General features: G+C 42.4%; 1 long non-coding RNA gene across 1 annotated transcript in view; it reads right to left on the bottom strand.

The window, feature by feature from the left end:
- Window positions 1-542: 542 nt before the first annotated feature.
- LOC125464823 (uncharacterized) overlaps window positions 543-15,361 on the bottom strand; it is a 72,420-nt gene continuing 57,601 nt past the window's right edge. The window contains exon 4 of the long non-coding RNA XR_007250101.1: window positions 543-602. This is a non-coding gene — a long non-coding RNA (uncharacterized LOC125464823). The remainder of the gene's footprint in view (window positions 603-15,361) is intronic.

The following is a 15,361-nucleotide window of genomic DNA, read 5'->3' as shown; positions in this document are numbered from 1 at the left end:
GCACAATCAGCATTGCAAGTGATGGACTGATTTCATTAGAAAAACAACTGAAAAGAGGCAGGGGATATTGTAGTCTGTGCAAAGGAGGGGGGGTTAGGCTTTTGTGAAGCTTCTGTTGTGTTGAAACTTTACCAGAGGGGATAATGAGTGACAACGATAGCATTGACTGCCAGTCAGCCTCTCTCCTATCCCTGGGACAGGGTCAAGCACAGCAGGAAAATCTGTACTTAATCTGAGTTTTGGCTCCCATTTACCCCCAGCCTTGAGATGTGAATTGAAAATTCTATTTCAGTTAGTTTTCTATTAATTTATCAATGTCCTAACATACATGATTAGGATTTTTTTTTCAGTTGTTGGACCAACATTCAAGTGCCCTTAAGCTGCCTTGTTGCTAACATCAGAGTGTATCATCAGAATGTGCATGTGAAAACTTTGAAAATGTAAATGAATCCAAAATTCCTCAGTTTGGATCCATTTAGATTTGAATATTATAACCCAGAGGACTTTTTCTGAAATCTTCTGATCTCTGTTTCATTTCGAAGCTCTGAATCTGTTGCATGTTGTTTAGTTTGCCCAATATTGATTTATCTTGTCCTTGAAGTCTGTAGCACAATGAAAGAAAAATAGCAACAAAATTGAGCATCAGGTACCATTTCAAATTATCAAATTTTTCATGATTATTTGAGAACCTGTTTTATAACCATTAGTTGCTTTTGTGCTCCTAAGATGCTGCTTGGCCTACTGTGTTCATCCAGCTCCACGCTTTGTTTTAACCATTGGAACTTATCATCAGCACCAATCAATGTCTTCAAAAGCAACTGGGAGAATATTCGAGTGCAAATGGAGCTCCCACCAGCTTTGTAATTTTCTCTTCTTTCTAGAAACTGTGAGTGTACATCTTTGTGGAAATCCGCAAATGTACAAAAATGTAGCATTCTATTAAATATTTGAAAGATAACTTTACTTGTATCCTTACGCATAGAACTGACCTGTTTATAATGGCTTGTGGGATGACTCAGGATTACCCTGTACTATTTAAGCTTGATATATCCTGTTACATTAGTATGTATGTAAGCACAACCTAACTGTTGGCTCTGTTAGAGACTGAGCTGTCTTGTTGATATCACAGTCTCACAGTGGGGTACTGTGTTCACTGTTAATAGACAGCACCGATCCATTGCACTTTAGACTGAACCACTCAGCATGGGTGGTTCAGCATCACACGCTCTCAAATGCTCGTATCTCTCTAACAATAATCAAAGGGTTAATTAAAGTTACTTTAGCACAAGAGACTATCAAATGTTGAGCGTGTTAATTTCTGAACGGCATCGAAATAACCTTTTGTTACTGTTGCAGCCCTGCGCTGCTCCAGAACAGAGTCATCCTAATTTGCCCAGAATAATTGCAGAGAGTCTGATTAAAACCCAGGTGTTGAGAGAAACTCAATCTTATTTCCCAGGGTGATTCTATCGGTTTAAAAAAAATGTTTTTCTGCAAATGAAAAAAATGCAAAAAGATAACAGAATTCATTGCTCTTAAAATTTTAAATTTAAAAAGTTAATAAAGCTCAGGCTGGAAGATGATAGAAATTTGCATTTCGCAGATTAACATGCACAAAAAAAGCAAAAATCCTTTTGCCTCAGGTAATAATTTGAGAAACCTTTGCATATTTTATTTAAAACCAGGCCGAGTTTAGCAGGGTAATAACACAGACAGATGATGATTAGAAGGTTAGGCCTGGAGGGCTCACAGCTTGGGCCCTGCAACTCCTCACACACAAAGGACTGCTGAAGAGCAGATTACTCTAATTGCCTGTCACGCGTTTGTCAAATGTTCTGTGCAAATATTATGCACAACTCTGCCAACCTTTTGAATATCTCTCTAACAACTTTTTTTTAAGCAGACAAGTTTCAGCATATTGTGTGTTACGAAACTGTGAATTTGATCAGTGCGGCGTGCTGCTTGTTGTGTCAGGGACCCCCTGAACAATAATTGAAAAAAACTGCACCCAACAGAGGGATTTAGCAGGGACAGGCCCATTAGCCCAGTTGATTTTTGTGAAGCGAGTAACTGGTTTGCTGGAAAATTGTACTATCAGGAGGGACTACTTAACCCTTTTGAGTACTTGGGCCTTCAAATACTTAGAAGTGCTTCTATACTTTCATATATTACTTGCAAAATGAACAACATCTCCTGGAATTATTCTACTTCAGAACATCAAAGAGAAATGAGAAGAATGTTTCTTCACTGAGAGTTTTCCTGAACATGACTGAAAATGTTTGGCACTCATTTCATTTTTCCAGTCCTTTGGCAATTGACATCAATCCACGAGGAAGATTCTGATGTCAGGTTTCCCATTAACTTACAGTTTTAAGTGCCGTATTTAAATGTGATAACCGTACTTAACTTTTGCAGTAGCCTTTAGGTATTGAGTGCACCATTTGTGGAACATATTAAAATGCAGCTAAAAGAAGCTAACCTTGGAAATCAAGGGAGGAAATGAAAGCAAAAACACTTAGGTACAAAATAGACGTCTCACTCAATAGTGTGTCTGAAGGGGTGCAAACAAATGGAAAAGGTTCCCCCATATCAATTTTCAATTCAATTTCAGTACGGGGTAAAAAGCCATTTGTTAAATTATTGTCAGTCTTGGAAATTTGTTTTTTTTTGTGAACAATGGGCTATAGAACGTTATGGTATTGGCCATAAAAAGGGTAAAGTCACCATGGTACTACCAGATCATAGAGAGAGAGATGATTGGTGGTGGCGTAACCTGAGGGTGACCACAGCCCAGGCAAGGGAAGACTTTTAGAAGAAGGGTCCTTCACAGTAACCTCAGCTGGTACTAGAGTTGAACACACACTGTTGGCAACACAAACTATCCCCAAGTTGTTTGCTGATGATTGTGCAATGTTCAGCTGCATTTATGAAGGACTCCCAGTCAACATTCAGCAACATCTGAACAGCATTCAGGCTTTGAATGATGTTAAGAGGTAACATTTGTACTACATAAATGCCAGATGATGACCATTTCCAACAAGAGTGAATCAAACTATCTGCCTTGATATTCAATAGCCTCGCTGTGTTGAATTTCCTTTTATCAACATCCTTAGTTTATCACTGACCCCAGAACAGCCACATAGGTACTCTGCCTACAAGAGGAGACCAAAGTCTAAGAATTTTGTAGCAGCTAACTCACATCATGACTCCTTGAAACTGTCCACCATCTGAGACACACAAGTTGGGAATGTGATGGAATACATTCCACTTGCCTGGATGTGTGAAGCTCCAACAAGACTCAAACACCACAACATCCAAAGAAAAAGTGATCTGCTCGATCAGAAACCCATTCACCACCTCAAACTTTCAGTCTATGTTTACAGTCCCTCTGTGTCCACAGGGTTTACCTTGTACAAAATGCATTGCAGTAAGTCTGAAACGCTCCTTCGGCAGCACCTTGCAGATACAAGTGGGATGCCAGCTGTAAGGGCCCCTCCAGACGTCACAACATCCTGACTAAGAACTATATTAGTGTTCCTTTGCTGTTGCTGGGTCAGAGGACTGAAACACACTCTATGACAGTGGTATTAGTGCACTTACGCCAGATGGAGTCTGCATTTGCAGAAAGCACCTCACCACCTTTTAGAGGATAATAAGGATGAGCAACAAATACTGTTTTTTTCCAGCAACACTTACATGATATAATTAAAAGCAACGTCAAGCCAGTGCAAACAGTTCAAGAATTTCAAATGGGAATGATACCATTGAAAATAGAGCACAATCTTTTGCACAAGCTAAAAAAAATGGAAGTAGGCCCTACCCCACAAAATGGGCCCGTTAATCACTGGTGGATAACTCGCAGTTGCTTCGGTCTGTAGGCCTTCAAACAAGTTCTTAACAATTAAATATTTTATAGTCACAAGGGCATCAGTAAGCATCATTTAAAATCTTCAGAAGATTTTAAAATGGGTTGAACCATTTTTTTGACTAGGTATGAGTGTTTTGGAATAATGCCCAGTGAGATGTCTTGCCATATCTTCCCCAGCATCTCTCATTAATTACCAACCCGGCTCCTATGACAATCCCTCTTCTGATTCTATCCCAACTTTACCGTGCACTATTCCTGGAACAATTTGTCACACACAAGATATATGCCAAATGACCGGCATCCCCTGCAACCATACCAAAGCATCTTTGAAAGTCGGTTGTACGTGAATTCACAGCTGCTTGGCATTGTTCCTCATATTTGTAGCAGATATGACAGACAGGGGGATGATAGAGCCTGGCAGATTCCCTGGATGTCCTTTTGGATGGGGTGGTGAGGATGTGGGACTTCCACTCCTTCCAAGGCCAGCAGTGGAGGCAATAGCAGCAGCCCACACCAGCCTGGTCCATGTCGTCTCAGCCACCAAGGGAAATGCTCAGCAATGTAGGAAAAAGGCCAATGTCGTTCTCAACTCCACCAGCCACCGTCTTCACTCCACTACCTCACTCTATCTCTGCTGCTGTACCTGTCTCCAACCGAGGCTCATGCGCTCCCCTCCTGCTAGTACCAGCAACATCTTCACTCGCTTGCTGTTATCCACCCTAACCCTTGGCACCACTCATCCTGTATGCCCTCAGTGCTGCCTACTCACTCACACCAGATGCCTGTATAAAAAGTAGCAGCTGTGCCACTCACTTTCCATCTGCCTTAATATCTGCGTCTCTCTTATTTCAGGAGGGTGACAACCCACAAGAGGGCAGAAAGAGTCAAGCGGGTGGTGGACCACCCGACATTAGGCTCCTCACCCCTTCTGAGAAGAGATTCCTGACTCTGACTGCCCTGAACAGCGGACTGACTGTACAAACCCCTGGACTGGAACCAGAGGCTGCCCTTGACTTGTTGTGATTGACCCCTTGAGTAAAGGCTACCTCCTCGACTTGACTGAGGATTGCTGACAACCATGACAAATGTTCCTGGCTTTGTCTCTGTGCTAAACAGCAAGGAAAGTTTAAAAAAAAAGACAGAAAATCTAGCCATCACCCCTTGTCATTCAATGGCATCACCATCACAAAATGCCCCATTATCAACATCCTGGAGGTCACCAGAAGCTGAACGGGACTAGACTGTAGCTGCAAGAGCAGGTCAGAGACTAGTAAGTAAATAACTTACTTCCTGACTCCCAAACGCCTGTCCACCATCTACAAGGCACAAGTCAAGATTGTGAAGGACTACATCCCACTTGCCTGGCTGAGTCCAGCCCCAGGGCAAAGCCCCAGGATACATTGGCACTGCATCCCCAGGCACCCACTCCTTGTGATGTCAGGATTCAGGGGACAGAGATGACTGTTCGACAGAAAGTTCAAATGGTGGGTCTCTATATTGGGGGGATGGGTGAAAATGGGCTGTCAGGGAAGTGCAAAGTAAAAAGGGCTCATGGAGGCTCGGGGGCAGGCTGGGGAGAGGTACCTGGTGACCATGCAGGGCTCATGCTGAGGATGTCCACCACCAGCTATTTTCCCGGCCACCACTTGTCATTCTCTAGCTCCACAGTCAAGCAGAAAATGGTTCAGATGACATCCAGTGCGGGCATGGCCAGTGACCCTTTGATGGGTGAAAGTGTCAGTTCCTTCTCTGCTGGATGCTAGGACATTGAAGGGACAGATACAGGAGGCATGAGTTTGCAAACTCCAGCTAGAGTTCATTTGCAAGGATTTCTTCGCATTTTTGCAATGCATGTAAAATGAATGTGCGGAAGCAACAACTGTTGGTCAAAGGTGGATTGCACCTGAACATTAGTGTTTGCATAGCAAACAGTGTCATCCTGAAGATGCAGAAGTTTGCAGCTATGACTTGAAAGGATGTGACCAGTCCTGTTTGTTCATTAAGGATGGCTGGTACCCACTTCTTGTCAGTGGCATAGTCCCTCACCAACACTTCCGGATCTTTTTTGGAAAACACAGCATTTGACCTTGTTGTTTCAAAGGAAAACTGATTCTGTTGTTTCCTGTCACCAATGTCTTTTTTTCAGGGGTAGTTTCAAAAATCAAATGCAGTGTGCAACTAATGCTTTACTATAAGCGACACTGGAGAACTTTGTGTCATCAACTGGGTTGTGTTCTGGTATGTTAACAAAAAAAACGAATGTTTTATTATCTGAGCAAACCTTCCTGCCAAACCATTTGTGGCTGCGTGATAAGGAGCTGATCGGATTTGTTGAATTCCCTTCGGATTTAGATAGTCCACGAACTCTTGTGATATAAACTGTGGACCACCATCATTAAAAATTTGTTACAGATAACCAAATTTTACAAAGATCTCCTCAATCTTTCAATGGTTTTATCTGAAGGTTTTGGCTTCATGAGGGCAAAGGAGAGGGTGGGTCCTGTCATGCTGTTCCCCTAGCAGACTGTCAAAGTCATTTGGTGGAATGCATCATCACTAGAACTTTCCAACAAGCACCAAGACATCACATGGCTGGTAGTAACAAGGACATTGCCTGTGAAATTCTTTCTGAACACCCGGACTCGCTGTACCACTATACAATGTCCTCAAAGTGGCTGCAGGGGGATATAGACTGTTACACACCTCCTTCTGGAATGTGTCTTTGCAAATGAACTCTAGAGAGAGATATTGTATCAGTGATAATGGGAACTGCAGATGCTGGAGAATCCAAGATAACAAAGTGTGAAGCTGGATGAACACAGCAGGCCAAGCAGCATCTCAGGAGCACAAAAGCTGATGTTTGGGGCCTAGACCCTTCATCAGAGAGGGTCTGATGAAGGGTCTAGGCCCGAAACGTCAGCTTTTGTGCTCCTGAGATGCTGCTTGGCCTGCTGTGTTCATCCAGCTTCACACTTTGTTATCTAGAGAGAGATGTAATGGTTTTTGTCAAGATTGACCTGAGTAGGTCTGTGACGCAGGACTTGGTGCTGTATGGTCTGCTCCCCAGGATGCACACCAAGACAAAAATCTACTGCACCTGGAGGACCATCAACTGGATGAAAGATGTTCTTTGGTCTGCCTGAAACTTGTTGGCCTTCCAAAGCAAGGATTTGGCCTCAACTAAGTATTACAGACTGGCACATTCCAAGGTCCAGGAATACATGCTGAGGAATGCAACCTGTCCATCTTTTCTCCTACGTATCTGCCCTCCCACCTCACTGACCAATCCCCACCACACCCTACCTGCACTCACCTAACACTTTCCACCAACCTTCTCCAGCCCCACGCCTCCTCCCTATTTATTTCTGAGCTCCCTTCAACCTCCCCATTTCTGAAGAAGGGTCCTGACCCGAAACATCAGCTTTCCTGCTCTTCTGATGCTGCTTGGCCTGCTGTGTCCATCCAGCATATATGTTACGTAAATATAGTCTTGTATAAGTTAGAAAAGCTAGATAGAGTCAAATTTCAATGTTTGTTTGTTTCTTCATATGCTACTTAACAGAACCAAACTGCTTTAGTGACTATTTATGTAGATAAATATATTTTTATAAATAAAGTATGCTTTTGAAACAAAAATAAACTTCAGGTCATTAAGTAAGTGTGTCAACCACAATGAAAAACACTCACCTTTCAAAAGTTCTGGCATAGTCAATATGGATCCTTTGCCATGGGCTTTCTGGCCAGTCCCATGTAAGTTGGATTGCTAATACTTAATTGTATAAGTGTGTGCTGATAGCAACAACATCCACCTCTGCATATGGCTCACAGCCAAAGAATGTATCTCTGTATGAGGCCTAAATACTGTGGCCAATGGTCTGTGGTGTTAATAAATGCAGCTTCTAACCACACAGGTATTTGTGGAATCATCTAGTGCCAAAAATGATTCCTAGAATCTATTTCTCTATCTATGCATATTTTGTTTCTGTTTGGTTTAAAGATCTTCATAAAAAAATTGGTTTTTCTTCACCATTAAGTAATATGAAGGAAACAACTGCTCCCACTCTATACAGGAATGTGTCACATACTTGTTCCAACAGTAACTTTGGGTCAAATTGGGCCTGATTTTAATAAAACCTGTTTGGCTTGTGTAAAGGCTCTTTCATATTGCTGTTCCCATTTCCAACTCTTATTTTGCATAATAAATTGTGCAATGGCTTGAAGATGGTTGCAAGATTTGGGATAAACCTGTCACAGTAATTTGGCAAACCCAGACAATGATCGCAGTTGGTTTTGGTGCTGGTGCCTCAGTTCGGGCTTCTAGTTTTGAAGGTGATGTGTATAATCCCTGATCAATGGCATGGCCTAAATATTCAATGGAAGACATGAAAAAGTCACAATTGTCATTCCTCATTTTTCGGCTATAATCTTCAAATCTCTGCAGAGTAGCGTCTAAATTGTGGAGATGCTTTTTCTCATTTCTCCCCAGGATTAAAATGTCACATAGGTGACAGTGGATTTCTTCCAATCCACTTAAAATCTCATCTGTAACACCTTGGAATAAAACAGCAGCAGATGTGATTCCAAATGGAAGTCTCTTGTATTTGAATAGTCTTTTATGTTTTGTCAAGTATTCCTGTGACTTAGAGCTATAGTCCTCTGGAGATAGACTTACCGAAGATTAATTTTACTAAAAAGCTGACCTCCAGCTGGTCCAGCAAACAGGTCATTGATGAAAGGCAAAGGATACTGCTCAGCACACAAAACTAAGTTAATAGTGTCCTTAAAATTACCACAGATGTGTGCTGATTCAACTTTCTTCATCATTGATATGATAGGCCTGGGTCAGTTTACAGGTTCAAGGACTCCCATCTTGAATCAACTCCTTAATTCAGACTCAGCTTTTGGTCTCATTGCCTAAAGCACTGTTCAACATTTTGTTTGACTTTCATTCCTGATTTTCAATTTGACAGAGATCTTTTCCAAGCTTCCTAAATCACCATTGAAAACAATGGCAAGTTCCTTTCAAATTTGTGATAGATCAGTCTCAGAATCTGACCAATGATTTACTTAAGCCCAGTTAAATTTGATTTTCTCCAGTTTCATTCTTCCCAATAAAGCTTTTTCTTTGACGATGTGTAAGGACAAATCTTCGGACTGACATTTCACCTTGATACAACCGCTCAAAGGCACCGCTTTGCCTGTTTATATTCTTAGTACAATTTTTGAGGGTGTACTCAGCTGCCCCTGATACACGTTGTCAGGTATCAATAAAACCATCACTCTGATGTCCATCTCCATTCTTACTGGTTTGCTATTCATTAAACCAGTCATCCAATCCCAGTTAGTGTTGCCATCAACAGCCACTATATCTTATAGCAGTTCCTCTTTGGACTGTAAGTCTGGGTTTTTCTCATGCCCTCCCGTGTATTAAGTAGATTTTCATCCTAATCTCCAGTTTCTGTGCTTTTGTTGTATGTTTCTTCCTCAAATATGCTCATTCAAGGTGCCCTTTCCCCCACAGTTTCTGTAGTCAACCTTTTTATATCACCAATTACTGCTGTGTGACCTATTTTTCCATACTGATGGCAGTTTTGAATCTGTGGTGTGACTTGTCTCGCAGCTACCATTTTGTGAACTGTCATGCTTGAGCTTAGTTGTGGAGCTTCCTTAGCTACTAGTTCTATTGAGATCATTATTTCCAGTGCTTTCTTTGAGTCTGGGTTCCTTTTCATCGGTAACCGATTCTGAATTCCTTCACATCTTCACATGCTGTCTCTGGCAGCATCATTCAAGTTGTCTCTGAATTAACAGAATTCTGCTAACTTCTTTGAAATTGCTATGAACGGGGAGATAGATTCACAGTCATTGTGTTTGTGGAATCTGAACTTTTCAGCAATCACCAATGGATTATGAGAAAATTGTTTCCGTAGGTTTCCTCAGGAATGAAGAGATGAGTATATCTGCTTCAATTTTGTTAGTTTAAGCTAAATAATAGAATTTTTCTGTGTAGGATTTCCAGCCCTCTGTATTGTGTCATCATAGAGTCTCATAGTTAATATGACGTGCCATGAAAATTTTAGCACAATCTTTTTTTTTCCCTCTTCATTCATGGGCTAAGGGCATCACTGACCAGCCAGAATTTATTGCCCATTGGGCAGTTAAGAGTCAACCACATTGCTGTGAGTCTGGAGTCACATATAGGCCAGACCAGGTATGGATGACAGTTTCCTTCTGTAAAGGATATTAGTGAACCAGATGGATATTTCCCCCAAACAACCAGCAATGAATTCATGGTCATCATTTGACTCCTTAATTGCAGATATTTACTGAATTCAATTTCCACCATCTGCTGAAGGATTTGAACCCAGGTCCCCAGAACAGTGTCTGTGTCTTTGGATTAACAGTCCAGCGATAATACCACTACACCATCACTTCCCCCACTTCCCATCTCGAATAAAGGATTTCTGAGTTTGTCTGTTTCTTTCTGACTATGCCACTGGCTTTGTGTAGGGCACTCGATACAGTGTTTGTTCAGGGTGGAGCGTGTGGCGAGCTTTTTCTGCACTGTTCACATCTTCCCTGGTGTACTTTTTTTTAAACAGATCAATGGATTGACCTGGTGGATCTCAAAGCAGTTTTTATCCTCGATGGCAAAATCCTTCTGATGTTAAGTACCAAGAAGGACCAAGAGGCCAAAGCATTAAACAGCAGAAACTTTATTTTGGAGGTGTCCACTCCACAAACAGCAAAGCTAGAGAGAAAACTGTCTTTTCACCCAAAACATCTAATGATGTCATCGTTATGTCAAGTAGTTGAACTCTAAATGTGACTGTCTGCCATACTTACACAAGTGCACAACTATGATGTTGCTATCATGGAGTTTCATCCTGTGCCACCTGAATGCTCTCAATAGGTTGTCTTCTTCTTTTCTCTCCCAATATCCCTCACTACAGTCCCAGGCTTTATAGCTGGCAGGAAGGAAGCCTGCCCTATAGTGGAAACTGTTAACTTTGGAGTTTTGGGTTGGTGACCAGAGGGATGTTTGTAGCTGGAGGCCCATTCATGCTGTGTATCCAGCCAATGGGCAGCTTTACCCCCCTCAACTTGAAATTTCCCAGGGTCGAGGATGGCAGGTAGGATGGAGGTAGAAGTCCTGGCCATCCGTGGAGACTCATGAGACGAGGCTTCCGCGGAGGGTGCCCCATGTCCTTATGAATAAGGGACGCCTGGAATGAGGTTAAGGTCCCTCATTCCCCCAATGCCAGCATTCAATATTTTACCAACGTCATCGTGGGATCTGTAATGTTCACCTAAATTTAGGGCAGTATCTTGGTTTAACATCTTATCCAAAGTACGTTGTCTGTAATAATGCACCTTTTCTCAGCACTCAATATTGTACTGTGCTACTTAAATCAGTGTGAAGCAGATCCTGATGAAGTTGCCTGAAGTTATAGCATTAAAAAAACCCATCAATACTTAAGAGATAGTAGGAACTGCAGATGCTGGAAAATCTGAGATAACAAGGCATAGAGCAGGCCAAGCAGCATCAGAGGAGCAGGAAGGCTGACGTTTTGGGCCTGATTTTCTGAAGTAGGGTCTACGCCCGAAACACTAGCCTTCCTGCTCCTCTGATGCTGCTTGGCCTGCTGTGTTCATTCAGCTCTACACATTGTTATCCCATCAGTACTTAACTTCAGTCTTTGACAATTTTACTATAATGTTTTCAAGATGTTACAGGAAACATACAACATTACCAAATGGAAACAAAATTAACCGAAACAAACTATTGGACAAGAACCAGGCAACTATAAAATAAGTGACATATATTTGTTAATTAACCATCAAAGTATCTCTGCAAGCAAACAAATCTGTGTAGAATTACAACGTCTGAAGCTATAAAATGTTGTGTTAATTTGAGCTGGAGAGGCTACTGTCACAAATCATTTGCAAATTAAGAGTCTGAAGAGTCTAGAAGTTGTAGTATAGTGGTGAAATTTTAGTTCAAAGGCATTTTTACATTCTGATCAAGTAATTTTTGCTGGTGAGTTCAGTCAACTGCATGTCAAATCTAAGCATTGGAATTCTCAGTCTGGGCTGTGTTAGGAGCAACAGTCCAGGTGCTACCACTAGATTTTGTGCCCCAGGCTAAAGGAAGGAAAAGCAGTTCCTTGTCCAGAATGCTGTCCAATGACCCCTGCTAGAAAAGAAATGATTGTGTGTTCAAATGAAAGCAATTCCTCGTGCTCAAACAGCGAGGTAATGTTCACTGTCTTGGTTCATGAAGGGGGGATAGGCATGGAACAAGGTGCTGGAGAGTGCAGGAGGGCATGCCAGGAGCAGCACCAGGCATAACTTTGGATGAGGTGTCAACCAGGTAGAGGACCTACCAACAGGGCTATCTGCATAGCAAACTGCATAAGCAAATGATAGGCAGAGCTAAGCAATCCCATAGCCAAAAGATCAGATCTAAGCTCTGTAGTCCTGACACACCCAGTCATGAATGGTAGTGGATAATGAAACAACACACTGAAGGTGGACGATCCACAAAGATCCTCATCCTCAATGATGCAAAAGCCCGGCATATCCGTACAAAAGATAAGTACAAAAGGCTATTGCATTTTTCACCAATCTTCAGAAGTGCAAGTGAATGATCCATCTTGGCCTCCTCCTATTGTCTCAGCATTACAGATACCAATCTTCATCTAATTTAATTCTCTCCATGTAATATCAAGAAACAGTTGGAAACACTAGACACTGCAAAGGCTACGAGCCCTGAAAACATTCTGGCAATAGCATTGAAGACTTGTGCTCCAGAACTTGTCACTCCCCTAGCCAGGCTGTTGCAGTACAGTTACAGCACTGGTATCTACCCAACAATGTGGAAAATTGCCCAAGTGTGTCCTGCACACAAAAAGCAGGACAAAACTAATCCAGCCAATTACTGACCCATCGGTCTACTCTCAATCATCAGTAATGTGATGGAAGGTGTCATCAACAGTGCTATGAAGCAGCACAGCTCAGCAATAACCTGCTCAGGTGATGCCCAGTTTGGGTTCCACCCAGGCCTTCAGCTCCTGATCTCATTACAGCCTTGGTTCAAACATGGACAAAAGAGTTGAATTCCAGAGGTGAAGTGAGAGTGACAGCCCTTGATATCAAGGCTGCATTTGATGAAGTGTGACATCAAGGGGCCCCGGCAAAACTGGAATCAATGAATATTGAGGCAAAACTTGCCAGTGGTTAGAGTCATACCTGCCACATGACAAGATGGTCAGGCTTGTTGGAGGTCAGGTCATCTCAGCTCCAAGACCTCTCTGCAGGAGTTCCTCAAGGCCCTGTTCTAGGTCCCAACCATCTTCAGCTGCTACATCAATGACCTTCCCTCCATCATAAGGTCAGAAGTGGGGATGTCCACCAATGATTGCACAATGTTCAGCACCATTTGTGACTCCTCAGACACTGAAACAATCCATGTTAAATGCAACAATATCCAGACTTGGGCTGACATGTGGCAGGTAACATTCACACCACACAAATGCCAGGCTATGACTAACACCAATAAAAGACAATCTAACCACTGCCCCTTTACAGTCAATAGTATTACAATCACTATCAATATGGGTTACCAATGGCCAGAAACTCAACTGGACTCACCACATAAACACAATTGCTGCAAAAGCAGGTTAGAGGTCAAGAATACTGCAGCAAGTTAGTTACCTCCTTACTCCTTGCCTGCCCACTACAAGTCAGGAATGTGATGGAATATTCCTCACTTGCCTAGATTGGTACAGTTCTAACAACTCTCAAGAAACTTGACACCATCAGGACAAAGCAGCCCCCTTGATCTACATGACATCAACAAGCATCCACTCCCTCCAGCACGGATGCTTAGCAGCAGCAGTGTGTACTATCTACAAGATGCACTGGAGAAATTCACCCAACACCCTCAGACAGCACCTTCTAAACTCACGACCACTTCCATCTAGAAGGACAAGGACAGCAAATACATGGGAACACCAGCATGCGCAAGTTGCCCTCCAAGCCGCTCATCATCCTGACTTGGAAATGTATCACTGTCCCTTAACTGTCGCTGTGTCGAAACCATGGAATTTCTTCCCTAATGGTATTGTGGGTCAACCTACAGGTGAACTGCAATGGTTCAAGAAGGCAGCTCACCACCACCTTCTCAAGGGCAACCAGGGATGGGCAATAAATGACGGCCATCCAGCAACACACACATCCCATAAATCAATTAAAAAAGGAATATTGGGTGGGAGGAGACTCATGTGGATTATAATCAACAGCATTGACGTGTTAGACCAAATGTTATTATGCTGAAGTGTCTACGTAATTTACAAAATGGGTTAGTGCACAATTACTTATTTAGTATGTTTTATACAATAGGCCAAACACTAGTGCACTTATAAAGGGTGGTTTCGCACTCCCGGGGAAACAGCACTCACAAGTTTTCCTTACTTCAAATTGAATGGGTGATAACTCAGATTGCACAGATACAATTCCCTGTGATGCTCTCCCTTTGATGGTTGATCCCCATTGAGATTGCAGATCTTGCAAGTAGATCTCCAGAAAAGATGGCGATTATTCGCCAGCTCATCTGGCTGAGTCAGTTCTTTGCCTGTTGCCTCTCTCTTTCCTGGTAGATGTGTGCTTTTGCTGGAAGGATACTGAAGTGAGATCATTGGATGACTGAAGCAGCACAACATTCAGAAATATAGTTGGCATCAAAAAAACTTAAACTTTCTGATGTCAAGGGCCGTTTAGGCAGTAAACTATATAAAAAATGTATTTCCAGTACACTTAATTTGCAAATGAATAATACCACATAATCTGAAAGAACAATAAACAGGCAAAGAGCATAATTCTTTTTGGTTTCCCTCCATTGTTATTGGCAACTGCTCAAAATCTACGCTTGAGCAGAAACTATGAATGTGAATACTCTTGCTCACCTGAGGGGTTATTGAAGCTGCCCTCACCTGAGGCACATTCACATTCATGAACATAACTTCCAGTAGGTGTCACTAGAAGGCAACCAGGCGGCAGAAGCCTGTCTGACGATGATTCAAAGTGATAATGGGAACTGCAGATGCTGGAGAATCCAAGATAACAAAGTGTGAAGCTGGATGAACACAGCAGGCCAAGCAGCATCTCAGTAGCACAAAAGCTGACATTTCGGGCCTAGACCCTTCATCAGAGAGGGGGATGGCTGAGGGTTCTGGAATAAATAGGGAGAGAGAGGGAGGCGGACCGAAGATGGAGAGAAAAGAAGATAGGTGGAGAGGAGAGTGTAGGTGGGGAGGTAGGGAAGTAGGTAGGTCAGTCCAGGGAAGACAGACAAGTCAAGGAGGTGGGATGAGGTTAGTAGGTAGGAGATGGAGGTGCTGAGATCATTTTGTGGCACCAATTCCATGTGTGATTAAGAATACAACTGATAGCAATACGTTTTGTCATGTATAGTTTCCAGTGGAAATTGAA

Source organism: Stegostoma tigrinum, chromosome 24, assembly GCF_030684315.1.
Source record: "Stegostoma tigrinum isolate sSteTig4 chromosome 24, sSteTig4.hap1, whole genome shotgun sequence".
NCBI classification, from domain to species: Eukaryota; Metazoa; Chordata; class Chondrichthyes; order Orectolobiformes; family Stegostomatidae; genus Stegostoma; species Stegostoma tigrinum.
This window is presented reverse-complemented; position numbering and strand designations above follow the sequence as displayed.